Source organism: Rhineura floridana, chromosome 6, assembly GCF_030035675.1.
Source record: "Rhineura floridana isolate rRhiFlo1 chromosome 6, rRhiFlo1.hap2, whole genome shotgun sequence".
Classification (NCBI taxonomy): domain Eukaryota; kingdom Metazoa; phylum Chordata; class Lepidosauria; order Squamata; family Rhineuridae; genus Rhineura; species Rhineura floridana.
The window spans coordinates 135,523,101-135,539,191 of NC_084485.1; the positions used below are offsets into that span (position 1 = coordinate 135,523,101).

The 16,091-nt window shown below is 42.4% G+C and overlaps 1 protein-coding gene across 9 annotated transcripts in view; it reads left to right on the forward strand.

Annotated features, from left to right (window-relative positions):
- The window catches only part of NTNG1 (netrin G1), a 327,946-nt gene that overhangs the window by 287,185 nt on the left and 24,670 nt on the right, over window positions 1-16,091 (forward strand). The window lies entirely within an intron of this gene.

Here is a 16,091-nt window from a genome sequence, read left to right on the forward strand (position 1 = left end):
ATTCTTACACTGAGCAGGGGGTTGGACTTGGTGGCCTTATAGGCCCCTTCCTACTCTACTATTCTATGCTGCTATTAAATAATAATAATAATAATAAATAAATATATATTTTTTAAAAAACTGCCCTTCACCCAATGGTCCTATAGTGGGTTACAATAGTTTTAAAATACATAATTAAAAACAGTGAAAACAACCTAAAATCACAACCTTTACAGTACCTCTGTGTTGATTTTGCACTCTTAACTAGTAAACAATCACTTGGCAGATACCTTAACAAAAAAGAGCAAACAAATAATGAGTCTGCATGTTAAGGGATAGTCTAGAGGGTTGCTTTTTCTGATATGTGATTAGAAGAAACTTTGAAAAATGTGCCAGTACTACATCATTAGCTTTAAAGTTTCACATGGAGGGAATCTGTTACACATTTGAAATACATTCCAATTAATATAGCACGTAACTGATTTTGAGTTTTTCATTTGTAATACTAGTGTACGCTATATTTATATCTTTCAAACAGTTTCAAGAACATACAGTGGGGGGGTTAGCTCCCATTAGCAGGGATTCAGAGAGCCTCCTTAAATCGTCATCTACCTATGGTAGTAAACAGGGCTTTTTTGGACAGTACCAGTACAGAGTACTGGCACCTCTTTTTTTGTAGCCCATTTTGTGCTGGCACCCACCCACTTTCATCAGTATATGAGTACCAGCACCTCATATCCCCCCCACAAAAAAAGCACTGGTAATAGACCAACACTTCATTTGTAAAATGGGAGATGCAACTGGAAGCATGACCTTCTTGAAGCATGGCCTACTTGAGAGTGTCATAGCTCACGATGCTGACAACCCCTGTTAGAGGAGAGCCCCTGAAACTTCTCAGGAGGTAGCTTCCAAAGCAGTGACCCCAGCAGAAGCTTCCATGGAGGAGAAGACCAAGCTGACAGTGAGGCCTCTATCCCTGCTTCTGGATGAGGTAGCCCTGTCCTCCTCCCTGTAATTGCTCTTCCCTCAAGCAACTGGCAACCCAAGTGGACCCCCCTCCTCTATCCTGCTAAGTCCAGTAGGTGCATAAGATCCTCCATCTGCATGTCTGTATAACAGGACACAGACACTTTATCTTTAAGCAGGCTGCCTTCCGGGAAGGGAATATTTCTTTGCCAGATTATATAAAGCAAGGATGGGAACCTGTAGTCTTCCAGGTGTTGTTGGAACACAACTCCATTATCAGTGGCAATTGGCCAGGTTGGCTGGGGCTGTTGGGAGTTGGAACCCAACACACCTGGAGATCCACAGGTTTTCTGTCCCTGGTATAAAGCATCAGTCTACTCCAAACTCCTCCAGCTCACCAATGAATCTGGTGACTGGCCTGATCCTGAAGCTTGTTCATAGGGAGTTTTCCATAGTCCTGACTCTCAACTGCTTTTCTTGCCCTCGCAATATATATATACATATATATATAGCCTGGAAAAGGGAAAAGCTGTGGCTTTGGTAAGTAACAAGTGAAGGCAGAGCTGTTTGCATGTTCCACTTGGGACAGGTAGCTCCCATTGTTTCCCATTCAAACACTCTTTGGGTCCACATCCACTTTGCACAACATTAGATCCTGAGACTGCTGAGTCGGCTGGCAATGGTCAATGCTACAAAATAGCTTTTTGCCTAAGGTCATGCAATAAATTAATGACTGAACTGAACTTTATGTCTGGAAGTTCTCTTAGGCGCTACACTACACTATCTCCAGATGAGTCATAAACATGTACTTAACCCTTCTATGGATTTGGAGTTTAAAAAGGGGATTTAAAAATGTAAAATGTTCCCCCCTAACTTGTGTGACTTCATTCCTCATGTAAAATGGAAGAGCCCATTGTTTGGAGGTGTTCCAAATCATATCCTTTCCTCCTTGTGCATTAACAAAAAAGAGGGTTTGACTAAATGGGTACTGATGCCACTTAGATACTAATGAAAGTGGATTGGGGAGAAGGACCTAAAACACTGCATGCCTATGACCATATTATGAATATTCTTATTTAACTGCACAAATCACAACTTTATGTCGATGCAACAATTTAGATAATATGTTAACCATTATTATTATTTTATTCTAACAACCAAGATATTTTGATTTGAAGGGGAAAGTGGATGAGTAAAGGGAGGGTGTAACTCCATAGGAAGTTATCATTAGAGCTCCCAAATAACATCACTGCATACTTCTAACCTGTGCTATAAACAATAATTATAATACAGTTTTATGTTTTGATAAAATTGGAGTCATTGTTGAAATACAGCTCATTGTAACAAAACAAAGAAGACTTAATGGGGTTTCATTTGATCAAATATAATATTAATAACATGTTTTTTATGAGCATAACCAGTTAAATGGCATGTTTATTCAACTGCTGCTGTGCTTTGTTGTTGAGACCCAAGTCAGCAAGAATTTAGCTAAACAAGATACTTTCATAACATGTCTGACACTTGTTGCAATACTCTGAGTTGCAGAAATGTGATGATGCCCTGAAACTGCACTTATGAATTTGTTAAGTGATGAATGCCATCATATCTTTTAAGCGAAGGCAATCTAATAGGTTTACTATATGCTGACTTTATGCCAATCTGAGCACAGTTCCATACGATCTCATCTGTTGGCCTTACTGCAGAATATAGTGCCATGAGGAATGAAGCAATAGGACACCATACTGGAAATCCCATAAACGATATCTGCCGTAAAGGCAAAGAGGCATGATTTTTTAGATCTGTCCAAGCAGAGGTCTCCCAACAATGGACCCAGTCAGACACTACCTTTTTATCGGGAGACCATCAACTTCCCTAGATTGTTTAACCAGAAACAGCAAGAATTAGTCTAGGGGTTGTTCATGCCCTCCCCACTTGTGTAAGAAGATAGTTGTCTTGTTAGCAGAAGGACTTCTGCTTGTACAATGGGACTTTCTCTTCTTCCCTTCCCCCCCCCCGCAAATAAATATATTCATATTATATACTTATAATGCATAAAGGGGTCTAGTGACTTTTTTTTTTAAGTTACATTTATACCCAACCTTTCCGCCGAGGTGGCATACATGCCTCCCTCCTCATTTTATTGTCACAACTGGATCCAAATTTGCAAGCCACTTTAGGGACAATATCGCTTAGATTTGGACAGAGTTGGATGCCACAGTTAGAGCAAATCCAATGGAGGCAGCCAGAGCTGGATCAGTTTCAGTTATTGCAGAGTGAGGATGTGGACAAGCTGCTTGAAGAAGTGTGGCTGACCACCTGCCCCCTTCACCCTTGCCCATCTTGGCTTCTTAGAGCTAGCCATAGGGGGTTGACTGGATAGATCCAGAGAGTGATTAATGCTTCACTCTGTGGCGCAGAGTGGTAAGCGGCGGTAACGCAGCCGAAGCTCTGCTCACGGCCGGAGTTCGATTCCAACAGAAGGAGGAAGTCGAATCTCCGGTAAAAGGGGTCGAGGTCCACTCAGCCTTCCATCCATCTGTGGTCGGTAAAATGAGTACCCGGCATATGCTGGGGGGTAAAGAAAGGCCGGGGACGGAACTGGCAATCCCACCCCATATATATGGTCTGCCTAGTAAACGTCACAAGACGTCATCCTAAGAGTCGGAAACGACTTGCATTACAAGTGCAGGGACACCTGTACCTGTACCTTTAGAGAAGAGTGAGGTACCATCTGCCTTGAAGGAGGCAATGGTGCATCCCCTCCTTGAGAGGACCTCCAGAAATGTTAAATAATTATCGCCCAGTGGCAAATATCCCCTTTTTGGGTAAGGTGGTCAAGAGGGTGGTAGCAGTCCAGCTTCAAACATTTCTGGAAGAAACTGATCACTTGGATCCATTGCAGTCTGGCTTCAGGCTTGGCCATGGCACTGAAACCATCTTGGTCACACTGGCTGATGACATCTGTTGGGAGACAGATAGAGGAATGCAACCCTGCTTGTTCTCCTTGATCTTTCAATGGCTTTTGATGCTGTTGATCCCATTATCCTTCTGGAGCATCTCAGGGAGTTGGGGGTTTAGAGCACAGTGCTTCAGTGGTTCCACTCATACCTCCAGAACCACTTACGGGAAACTAAGGAGCTGTCCTGTGGTGTTCTACAGGGTTCCATCTTGTGTCCCATGGTGTTTCAAATCTATATAAAGCCATAGAGATGGAAGCCATAGAGCTGTCATCAGGAGATCTGGAGTGATGCCATCCAGCTATACCTTTCTATTCCATCTTAAACAGAAGAGGTGGTTGAGGTGTTGAACCAGTGCATGGAGATGGTGATGGGCTCGATGTGGGCCAATAAATTGAGGCTGAATCCTGAAAAGGTGTTATGTGTCCAGAGTTCTCATGTCCTCGCTGTGACATATTTGCGAGGCACTTTGCAGATAAAATTGCTCACATTCGGACTGACTTGGACTCCTCATTAACTACAGTTGTGCCAGATGTCCCCAAAGCTTCCTCTGGTCATTTTTCTATGGATACTTTTCAGCTTGTAAAGCCTGAGGGTATGGACAGGATTATGGGAGAATTGAGGGCCACTACTTGTTCCCTTGACACTTGCCCATCCTGGTTAATCAAATCTGCCAGAGGGGGAGTGGCTGACTGGTTGGCATATTTAATTAACACCTCCCTAAGGGAAGGTTCTATGCCAACATTGTTGAAGGAGTCTGTGATAAGACCTTTGTTTAAAAAAAGCCTTCGTTAGACCCTGCAGATCTTAACAACTTCCGCCCAGTCTCTAATCTCCCCTTTCTGGGCAAGGTGATTGAGAGGGTAGTGGCTGCTCAGCTCCAAGTTTTCCTGGATGAATCAGACTATCTAGACCCTTTTCAATCAGGCTTCAGGCCTGGTCATGGGACAGAGACTGCCTTGGTTGCCCTGCTTGATGACCTATGCCGGGCATCAGACAGGGGGGGTGCATCCCTGTTGGTGCTGCTGGACCCCTCAGTGGCCTTCGATACAATTGACCATGGTATCTTTTTGGGCCGTCTAGCTGGGATGGGATTGGGAGGCACTGTTTTACAGTGGCTCCGGTCCTACCTGACGGACATGACCCAGAAAGTGGTGCTGGGAGACTACTGCTCGACCCCCTGGCCATTGGCCTGTGGGGTACCACAAGGTTCCATTCTGTCTCCCATGCTCTTTAACATTTATATGAAACCACTGAGAGAGGTCATCAGGCGATTTGGAGTACAATGTCATCAATTGCAGGGAGAGAGTGCTCATCCTAAACCTAAGCCTGGACGCTGTGAAGGGCTGGATGTGGGCTAACAAAATGACATTTAATCCAGACAAGATGGAAGTACTGCTGGTCAAGGGAAAAACTTCACCAGGGACGGGGTTGCAACCTGTTTTGGATAGGGTTGCACTCCCCATGAAGGAGCAGGTCCGCAATTTGGGAGTCCTCCTGGATCCTGCCCTGCTGCTTGAATATCAGGTGGCTGCGGTAGCCAGGAGTGCTTTTGGCCAACTCAAACTGGTCTACCAGCTGCATCCGTTCCTAGAGGCAGTTGACTTGGCCACAGTGACACAGAATTGGTGACATCGAGGCTTGATTACTGTAACACACCCTATGTGGGGCTGACTTTGAAAATGGTTCAGAAATTGCAGTTGGTTCAAAATGCAGCAGCCAGAATGTTAACTGGAGTACGGCGCAGGGAGCATATCACCCCTGTGCTTTATCAACTCTCCTGGCTCCCAATTTGTTTCTGGGGCAATTCAACGTGCTGACTCTGACCTTTAAAGCCCTAAACGGCCTTGGACCAATATACCTGAGGGACCACTTACGCCCATATGTACCTGCCCGGGATTTAAGATCATCTGCCTCAGGTCTCCTCTGCATGCCTGGAATAAAAGATGTTAGACTGACAGGCAGGTGGGAGAGAGCTTTTTCAGCTGTGGCTCCCAAGCTCTGGAATACCCTACCCTAAGAAGTTCGCTCTGCTCCCTCCCTGTTGGTTTTCTGGAGACTTCTGAAAATAATCTTGTTCCGGAGAGCCTTTGGGAGGGGCTGAAGGTAGAGCCTGACACTGATTTTATGCCTTCTACGTTAAATTTTACTTTTGTAGTCCCTTTAGTACCACTCCCTATATATATGTATATAGGTGTGTGTGTGTGTTGTATTTTATGTATTTTAATTTATTTTAATGTTTTTGTGATTTTACTGTTTATAATTTTATTATGTACGTGTTTGATTTTATTTTTGTAAGCCACCCTGAGTGCCCTATTATAGGGTAGAAGGGTGGGATAGAAATATTGTAAAGTAAATAAATAAATAAATGTCCAGGAGCTGGGGAGATGGCCTGTTCTGAATGGGGTTGCTCTCCCCTGGAAGGAACATGTCTGCAGCTTGGATGTACTCCTGGATCCAATACTGGCACTGGAGGCTCAGGTGGCCTCAGTGACTAGAAGTACATTTTTCCAGCTCTGACTGGTTCACCAGCTTCAGCCCCTTTTGGAAAAAGATGACTTGCCACAGTACTCCACACTCTGGTAGCTTCCAGATTGGATCATTTCCATGTGCTCTACATGAGACTGCCCTTGAAGATAACTTGGAAACTTAAGCTGAATCAAAATGCAACAGCCACATTACTGGCTGGGTTCCCTTTGGAACTCATATAACTCCTATTTTAAAACAGCTGCATTGGTTGCCAGTTTGTTTCTGGGGCCAATTCAAGGTGCACATGTTAGTTTTTAAAGCCCTAAATGACTTACATTCCAAATATCTGAAAGCCGCCTTTCCTACTGACCCTCTCAAGTGTTGAGATAGGCAGAGGGTGTCTTTTTGGTAGTGTCACCACCCTCAGAATCAGGGTGAGGCAGGAGAGGGCATTCTCTGTGCCAGACCCTAATTTGTGGAACTCCCTCTACCCCGAGGTGCATCTGGCAACTTCACTGTACAGTTTTCGGCAAATGCTGAAGACACACCTTTGATACCTAAGATGTATATTTTTAGGATCCACTCTATTTTCTGTGATGTAATATAACAGATGCTATTGGAGATCACTGATTCGTAGCCTCCCCATGTGTTGTAATTGACTTGAAGGCATATAACAACAAAAGAATTTAGGTTGTTTTTAACTATTTTTGATTATGTATTTTAAAACTGTTGTGACCCACTCTGGGTGAAGAGCGGGTAATAAATGTAACAACAATAATACCCCCAAGCTTCATGGTCAAGTCAGTATTTGAACCCTGATCTCCCAGGTCATAGTCCAACATTCTAACCGCTATCCACATTGGCTTATAGCACAGGCATGCATAAGCAGCAATCTTCTTCCAATTTTTGCCCAAGAGGGATTAATAGTCCAGTACTTGCTACATTCAGTGCAAGGCTGTTTACATAACCATGTCACAAAAATGCTTGAGTCGTGTGTTATACACATTGGTGGCTTCTCATCAACTGTTACAAAAATTGCTTGGGTGCCTCTTAAATTATGGTGATAGATTAGATACAACTACTCACAAGAAATGTCCACAGCCTAAGGAGAATGCACGTGACATCTTGGTTTATCAGCTTTTGTTGGCAGAGTTACGTGACGGTTACTGGTGTTCTGTAGCATACAAAAATGCATTAAAAGTTAAACAAGAAGCCTATTTGTTTTATTCTGTGAGTATAATTTTTAAGTGGTTAATACATGATGCCTTGGTAATAAATATTTTAAAACAAGATACAGCAATCAGTTAGAAATGGCTCAGAAAAAAATTCAAAGGGAGCTTATAAAAGAGACAGAACCTCTATTAGGTGCATGAAATAAAACATACAGCTTGATAGATTAAAATGGCAATTGCTATATTAGACTACAAATCTATTGAGGGGGCAACTTATAATGTCGTTAATTGAGATGAATTATTCATTGCTCATTTGAGCAAATCCAGGCACAGGCAGCTCTTATTGTGAAATGACAGGTGGGCAGACATTATTGTAAAAGTTTTTCCTCTGTTGTTGTTGTTCTGTGGCATTAATGGTTACATAAACTGCTTGATTTAGAACAGGTGTTCAAAAAAAAATCAGCCAGCAATATATTAATCTGGTATTGAGGCCTGGTGAATATATAGGAACTAAATAAAGGTGATAATTATAAAATTCAGTTGGAGTTTTTAAGAAAATCACTAAGAGGATGATAAAAGATCTTGCTAGATATGACACGTCTGATGTCAGAGCAAATTCACCTGCAATGCATAGCTACTACCAAATACTAACTCCCATGTGTTATTTCATGCCCCAATATCACAATAGTATTGAGACAACCATGGTGCCAGAATCAGGAAGTGGACATGCACAGTATATTGAGTCAAGGAATTAAGCATGCAGAAGACATTCTAGAAAACATCTGATTTTATAGAGAGAGCACACTGAGGCTGAGACTAGTCTCAGGATGGACCATGAATCCATGGCAAAGAACAAATAAGAAATTGAGCCAAGCCACAAATTACAGGTCAAACCACACATACGTATTATTAAACATGTAGAAAATATATCCCATGTTTTAGGTGAAAGGAAAGACTAAAGGGGAGATATAAGCATGAAAGCCAACATTAATGCATTGTATGCAGAAGTCCCATTGATTTGTTTTTATTATTATTATTATTATTATTATTATTATTATTATTATATCCCCACCCTTCCTCCCAGTAGGAGCCCAGGGCGGCAAACAAAAACACTATAAAACATCATAAGATATTAAATATATTAGAATAAAACATCTTTAAAAACATATTAGAAAAAAGCATCTTTTTAAAAAAGCTTTAAAAACATCTTAAAAAGCTATTCCAACACAGACTGGGTTAAGTGTTGAAAGAGAAAGGTCTTCAGTAGGCACTGAAAATATAACAGAGGTGGCGCCTGTCTAATATTTAAGGGGCGGGAATTCCAAAGGGTAGCTGCCACTCCACTAATAAAGTTGTTTTGTTTAAATATAATTTAATGTCTGTTTTTATGATGTTTTAAAGTGTTTTTAGTGCTTTTGTTTGCCACCCTGGGCTCCTGCTGGGAGGAAAGGGCAGGATATATAGAAAGAAAGAAAGAAAGAAAGAAAGAAAGAAAGAAAGAAAGAAAGAAAGAAAGAAAGAAAGAAAGAAAGAAAGAAAGAAAGAAAGATCTGCTTCCTAAGTAGTGCAGAACGGACCTCCTGATAAGATGGTATCTGCAGAAGGCCCTCACCAGTACAGCGTAGTGATCGACTGGGTATATAAGGGGTAAGATGATCTTTCAGGTATCCTGGTCCCAAGCTGTATAGGGCTTTGTACACCAAAACCAGAACCTTGAACTTAGCCCAGTAGTTAATAGGCAGCCAGTGCAATTCTTTCAGCAGCGGGGTGACATGTTGGCGATACCCTGCCCCAGTGAGCAATCATGCTGCTACAGCACTGGGGAGTGGAGAAGACCTGCCCAGGGAGTGAGTACTTGCGCATCTGGGTGCTTGCTTGCTCGCTTCTCTGGGTTGCTGTCTCAGCAAGTTTAATGGGATGTACTCCTGCAAGGGCTGGCCCCAGGCATACCGGGGCCCTTGGGTACCAGCCTGCCCTGGGCCCCTCCACGATCTGCGGAACTTAAGCACCCATGGATTGCAAGACAGGAGCTTCTGCACCGCCCGCCACCACCCCCCTCTAGCCCCACGCTTCACCTACCTTTCCGTTGTTCTTTGCAGCACGTGCAGGTTTGCCATCAGTCAAGATGGCAGCCGAGGTTTCCCTAAGGGGCTGAAGCCTCTGCCGCCATCTTTGTTGATGGCAGCAACGTGCGTGTGTAGCACGCATGCATGCCATCAGCAAAGATGGCTGCAGAGGCTTCAGCCCCTTCAGGAAACCTCAGCAGCCATCTTAATTGATGGCAAATCTGCACGCCACAAAAAACAACGGAAAGGTAGGTAAAGCCTATTGATGGCGGTCCGCAGATGCTTCCGCGAATCGCAGAAGGAGAGCGGAGGGCCTCCTGTAGCTCCAGGGGCCCTCAGGCCAGTGCCCCACCTGGCCGCCCTTTAGAACCGGCCCTGACTCCTGCCCAGATAAGTGGGTATAGGATTGCAGCCTGAATCTCTTTACTTTCCTCTTCTGAGGTTACTTCAACAACAAGAGAAATATTATTGGCAACATGAAAGAAAAAAGAAAAAAGAAATGTTATCATTTGCCTGGGAGTTAAGTACTGTGAACATAATAAGTCTTACAGCTCAGTAAACAATGCATAGGATTGGGCTGCATAAATGCAAAGCAACAAGCTACATTTTGGAGAGCTTCAGGCAAACAATTCTAAATATAAACACAAAACGCAATCTCTCACACACGTCCCTCCAGACAGGCACAGGATAGAAATCCCTGGTTAGCCTCTCATTATCATACATACACTGAGATACACAGATCCTGGTCAGTGGAGGAGCTTGAGAGGAGAGGCACACACTACATCCTCATTAAAGAAAAATCTGCCAGCAGGAGACGATTCAGCAGGGTGTTTTGTTGCTGCGCTGTAGTAAATTTGGCAGATTATCCATTTTGGGGTTGTGAAATGAACTCTTTTAATTGAAAAGATGTTTGAACTGAAACTGTTATTATTAAGTGTCTAGGTTCTTTTTAAAAAAACATCATTTCCAAAGGAGTTGTGGGGAGACAGTTTCACTATATAGCCTTCCACACAGTATAGCTTTCCCCACTCACAAAAACTAAGATTGGATTTGATGAATAAAGCAAAAGCTGCTGAATATTTTCATATAGATAAGCCAGTTTCTCCCCATGCTACCACTAGTAGCCACGTTTTACAAACCTCATTAACAGTCACAAGTACAATAGCGTTGGGCTGCAATCCTACACACACTTACCTTGAGTAAGCCACACTGAAGTTACTGGGGTTTAATTTTGAGTAGACATTAAGGATGGCTGAAAAATTCAATTCAGTTTGCATTTGAAGCTGAATCTACCAAATTTGCACTTTCCACAATATGAGAACTGAAACTCAGAGCCTGTCCATATGACTGTATGATCTGCAGTGTAATTACTTTGTGTCCTCATTAATTCACCATTGTCCATATGATGTTAGAAGCTAGTACAGATTTTTGTGTTAGCAAATCCACATTAGAAATAAATCAATAAGCTTTCCCAAACCGATAATCAATCGCATTAACATCTGTGGGCTCGGACACACTGCCGCAGACTTTCCTGCAACAGGCGGTCCATGGGCATTCCTCCGTCATATGCCAAGCCCCGTCTCCTTCCCCCCACCCTCTGTCCACGCCTCCTCCTTCTTCCTTGCAATTCATTCCTACTTCTGGTAGTGAACTGGGGTACTTCCTCCTCCTGGCTTCAGTAACTGTATCTCATTGGGGTTTTTTAAAAAAACTACTATTTTGTGATCAAAGGTAAAATCAAATGTTTAATATTTCCACTTAAAAGCTATTTTGTGATGTTACACAATTTGTTGAAAACACAGAATTTAAAGGAGGAGGTTTTTAACTGAGCTTCCTTGGGCTGATGGGGGAAAGGGGGGGGAAGGAGCAAGCTCTAGTATTTTAGTGTGGCATTGATCTTGCAGTGGATCCAGCAGCATGTGAAGCCTCTCTTTTCCTGCCCATCAGCTAATGGGGAGGGGAGGGGGGGAGTCAAACATACCAAAGAGCCAAAAATGGGGGAATGAGAAGAAGGGGAGGTCAGTTTCTCTCCCACCAAGCAGCCAGATCTCTCTCTCTCTCTCTCTCTCTCTCTCTCTCTCTCTCTCTCTCTCTCTCTCTCTCTCTCTCTGTGTGTGTGTGTGTGTGTGTGTGTGTGTGAGAGAGAGAGAGAGAGAGAGAGAGAGCATGCACTGTAAGTTGTGTTCCTTTCCTCCCAGCCTGAAACTGACTAATCTGGGTGCTCCCTTTACTAACTTGAAACTGAATGAGAGAGGATCTCTTGCTTTCTCCCACGATGGGCAGTGTAGAATCTAATACCATTTGGGAGGAGGAGGAGGCATGAAGAGGAGATTTGGTGGGTGCACTGGGCAGAAGATAAGCCCTTTCAAAACGGTAACAGCAGGAGTTAGTGGGAAACAATTTATCACAGAAAGGGATTTGCCTGCCAGTTTGACAAAGTCAATGGAATCAGGAGTAACCAGTGGCTCCCATCTTTAGTATGCACTATGTTATATGTAACAACCCACTTGGGGGGCATTAACGTTGCCCTTTTGCACATCCACAAACCTGAGCATGCATGGGAATTGTTCTGAAAAAGTGTGTGAAAAGCTAATGACTGTTATGGACCAATCACAGAAAAGGGGTGGATTTAGGGGAGTGGCCAATGCTAAAGCAAAAAAAAAAGCCCACATATATGGACGCTTGATAAGTGGGTTTTCACAATAATCTGAACACAAACAGGACATGTATAGATCTCGAGGCTACCAACCAAATATGAAAAATGCAGATTTTGTGATTAGGTATGGATGGACTCTCAGCCAGCCTTCAAAATTTGCCCCTATTCAAATTTTGCAATGCAGTTTGCCAACCGAACAGTGTTTACAAAAATGCATATGTTAGGAGAAAGTGTGTATAAAAAGGAATATATTCACTAATTGGCAAAAAAACCTTGCAGTTTAAGAACGTACCTATAGCCTACAGATATTTCTATCAAACTTTTAAAAGCAGGGAAATTGGGCAGCTATAGTGAATTCACCAGGGGAACAGGAGACCTGACCTCGTCTCTGAGATATTGTCCTGCCCTACAAATTTGTCAAAATGCAAACACAATTTGGGTTGGTCTTCCACAGTCCAAACCACTTCCTGTGTAGCTTGGAAGAATTTGGTAGAAAAGGATGGGGATGGGGAGGGAGGGACAAAGGAAGGGTGAGGTAAGGGGCAAGAGGAAGGGGATAGGAGGGAGGAGAAGGGAGGGTGGGTCTGATCATTTGCATACTTTTTGAGTTCAATGGGATTTATTCTGTGCAATCATGTTTAGGACAGATGAAACTGACCAGGGGGAGGGGGAGGGGGAGGGGAAGAGGTTGGGTGGGTTAGCACTGGGCAGAGGGGAAGCCCCTTTTCTTTCCAAAGGAAAAACATTGTGAACAGTATCATTCATTTTCAGGATTTCCCCCACCTTTTTATTCTACAGCAGGCACATGTAGCCTCCCACCCAAATTTAAACCAAAGTTGTCCCTGGCCGCATCCACACCAGACCTTTATTTCACTTTATTTTTATTTATTTATTATTTAATTTATATCCCGCCCTTCCAGGAGCCCAGGGCAGCAAACAAAAGCAGTAAAAACACTTTAAAACATCATAAAACAGGCCCTAAAATACATTAAAACAAAACAACTTTAAAAACATTCTTTAAAAAAAGCTTTAAAAATATCTTAAATAAAAAGAGTTAAAAACATATCGTTTAGGGGGAAAGGTTTTTTAAAGAAAACATATTAAAAGCAATTGCAACACAGAAGCAGACTGGGATAGGTCAACTTAAAAGGCTTGTTGAAAGAGGAAAGTCTTCAATAGGCGCCAAAAAGATAACAGATATGGCTCCTTTACATAGTTAACTTTACACAGTTAAGGCTTTTCCCATAGAATCCTGGGAAGTGTAATTAGTCAAGGGTGCTGAGAGTTGCCAGGAGATGTCCTGTTCCCCTCACAGAACTTCAGTCAGAGCATCTGACTGTTAAACCATTCTGGCCACTGGAGCTTTGTCAGGGGAATAGGAGTCTCCTCTCAGTACCCTTCACAAACTACACTTCTCAGGATTCTTTGGGGGAAGCCATAACCATCTCACGTGAAATAAAGAGCTGGTGTGGCTGTGGCCCCCTAATTAGACAAGCCCAGCAGCTGTGAGTCTGGCTTTTAGAACACTGACAGTTGATTCTTACTGAGCATGCCTGACATTATCATTGGTTTAAGATAAAATTTATTAAATTAATTAAAAATCAGCCAGGCATTTTTTTTTTAATTTTAAACTGCAGAAGATGAAGGTCAGAGTATGGGGCAGAGTATGTTTTTTCTCTCTCGTTTTACACTTTGAACTCTAAATTCTCTCTGACTGGTTTCTGTATCACCATGAAAATTTAGAGGGTTGTTAAGGAAGCATTTCTGGACTATAAGTTTTGTAATGTTTTGTTTGGAATGAGCTTATGGGATGCATCAGAATGGCATGGGGGTATTTTCAATTTAATATTGCAGAATGCAAAAAATCCACGCCGGCTATAGTATGCAGCCACTCTTGTGGCTGTATAATGAGTGAAAATAACATACAAAACTGTATTCTATGATGAGAAATTGCTTGCAAAAATGTGCATATTAGTGAAAAACACCTATAAAATGTATTAAGAGAAAATCACAATTTTCATGAGGATTTTTTAAAAAAATGCAAATTGCTGCAGAAATGTGGAGAACTGAATTTAAGATTGAAAAAATACAAAATGGAAAGAACCAAAATTAACAGAACCTCCCATCCCTAGTAGGCATACGCGAGATTATGCTGTTGTAATGTACCTAACATCAACTCAGCTGTTACAATTTAAGGCACTCTTTTTCATCATCCAATTTTGTCACACAAAATACTGGGGACACAAGGACTTCTTTATGTAGTCACAATAGTATACCAGAGTCACTGACCCAAGATTAAAGAACACTCTCCCAAATTGTAGCTGAGAACTTATTTAGCACACATGAACAGTTTTCAAATACCAGAGCACAACTCATAACATTTTACACAAGGTAGCTGGTAGCTGCTACATGTGATGTGTTTGTGTTAAGTTTCTCATCACGCGGTATATTTAAACAATTTTGGAGGCCAACAGCCAAATATTTAGTGGGTTATTTTGAAGCAGTTTGTGAATTTCAGGCTGCTTGCCTTCTGGCAGATCCTTGCTGTGTTTATCTCCCCATTCTCTCTTCCAATTTGCTTTTCTCTCTCAAACACCTGCCTCTTGTCTTTGTCTCTTCCATCTGTTTGTTCTCCTCATAAGAACATAGGAGGAACCTTGCTAGAACAATCCAGCAACCTGTTCTCCTGGGCCAATCAGATGCCCAAGGGAAGCCTGCAAGCAGAACCTGAGCACAGTTCCCATCAACTGATAGAGGCACAGTGGAAGTGGAACATAGCCACTGAGAGCCTTCTCCTCCATGAATTTGTCTAATCCTCTTTTAAAGCCATCCAAGTTGGTGGCCATGACTGCCTCTTGTGGGAGTGAATTCCATAGTTTAACTATGTGCTGTCTGAAGAAGGACTTTGTTTTGTCTGTCCTGAATCTTTCAACATTAATTTTCATTGAATGTATCTGACAAAACAGGGAGATAAACTTTCCTCTGTCCATTTTCTCCACATTTTTTCATTTTCTCCACACTCTTGCACTCCTCCTTCCAGCCTTGCTTTTGAAGTCCTCTTCTTCTTTTGCCTCTCCTTTCTTTGGGTCATGTGACCAGCAACTTCCATCAATGACAGCTACAGGCTCTTTGGAATACCCAGCTGTGTGACAGGCAAGCAGTTGGGCTAATTACACTAAGAGGTTTCATCATCACCACTAGCACCATGAAAATAAAAATTCTCTTCATACATTACCATATAGATACTGAGATAAAGCAGGCTTCTCTGTTTCATTAATTTATTTTGACAAGTGTTTAAATTTCTAGCCATCACGCAGGAACCTCAAGCAACTTAACTGTGCTAGAACTATCTAACTTCATTTGTGATTTCACACTTTGAAGCACTGAGCTCTACAAGTGAAACACACACAGCAAACAGAATCTGGTGATGAAATCTGAATGAGGGCCAAAAACGATACGATGATGGAGTTGTGTGAATAGCTCTCAAGTCCCTCAGTTTTTGCAAATATGAACAGTGGGGGTGGAGGCAGGACAAATCAGATCAGGACTGCAGCATGACAGGAAGAGGCTAATCTTCTATTCAAGTTGCTATTTGCAAAGACTGGCCCTGATTTAAATCACCGGCATAATGAATTAGCAGAAAATATATAAAAATATGTTTTGGGGCTCATTTCAATGAATGGCATGCAATCCAAACTTTGGCCGGGCAGCAGTGAATCTAAATGTAGCAGCAGGGCTACTGACCTATCCACAGGACAAAGGAGAGATTGGGCCCAATGCAGTTGTGACAAAGTGGGATCCAGCACATCCGAGGCTGGCTCAGCCC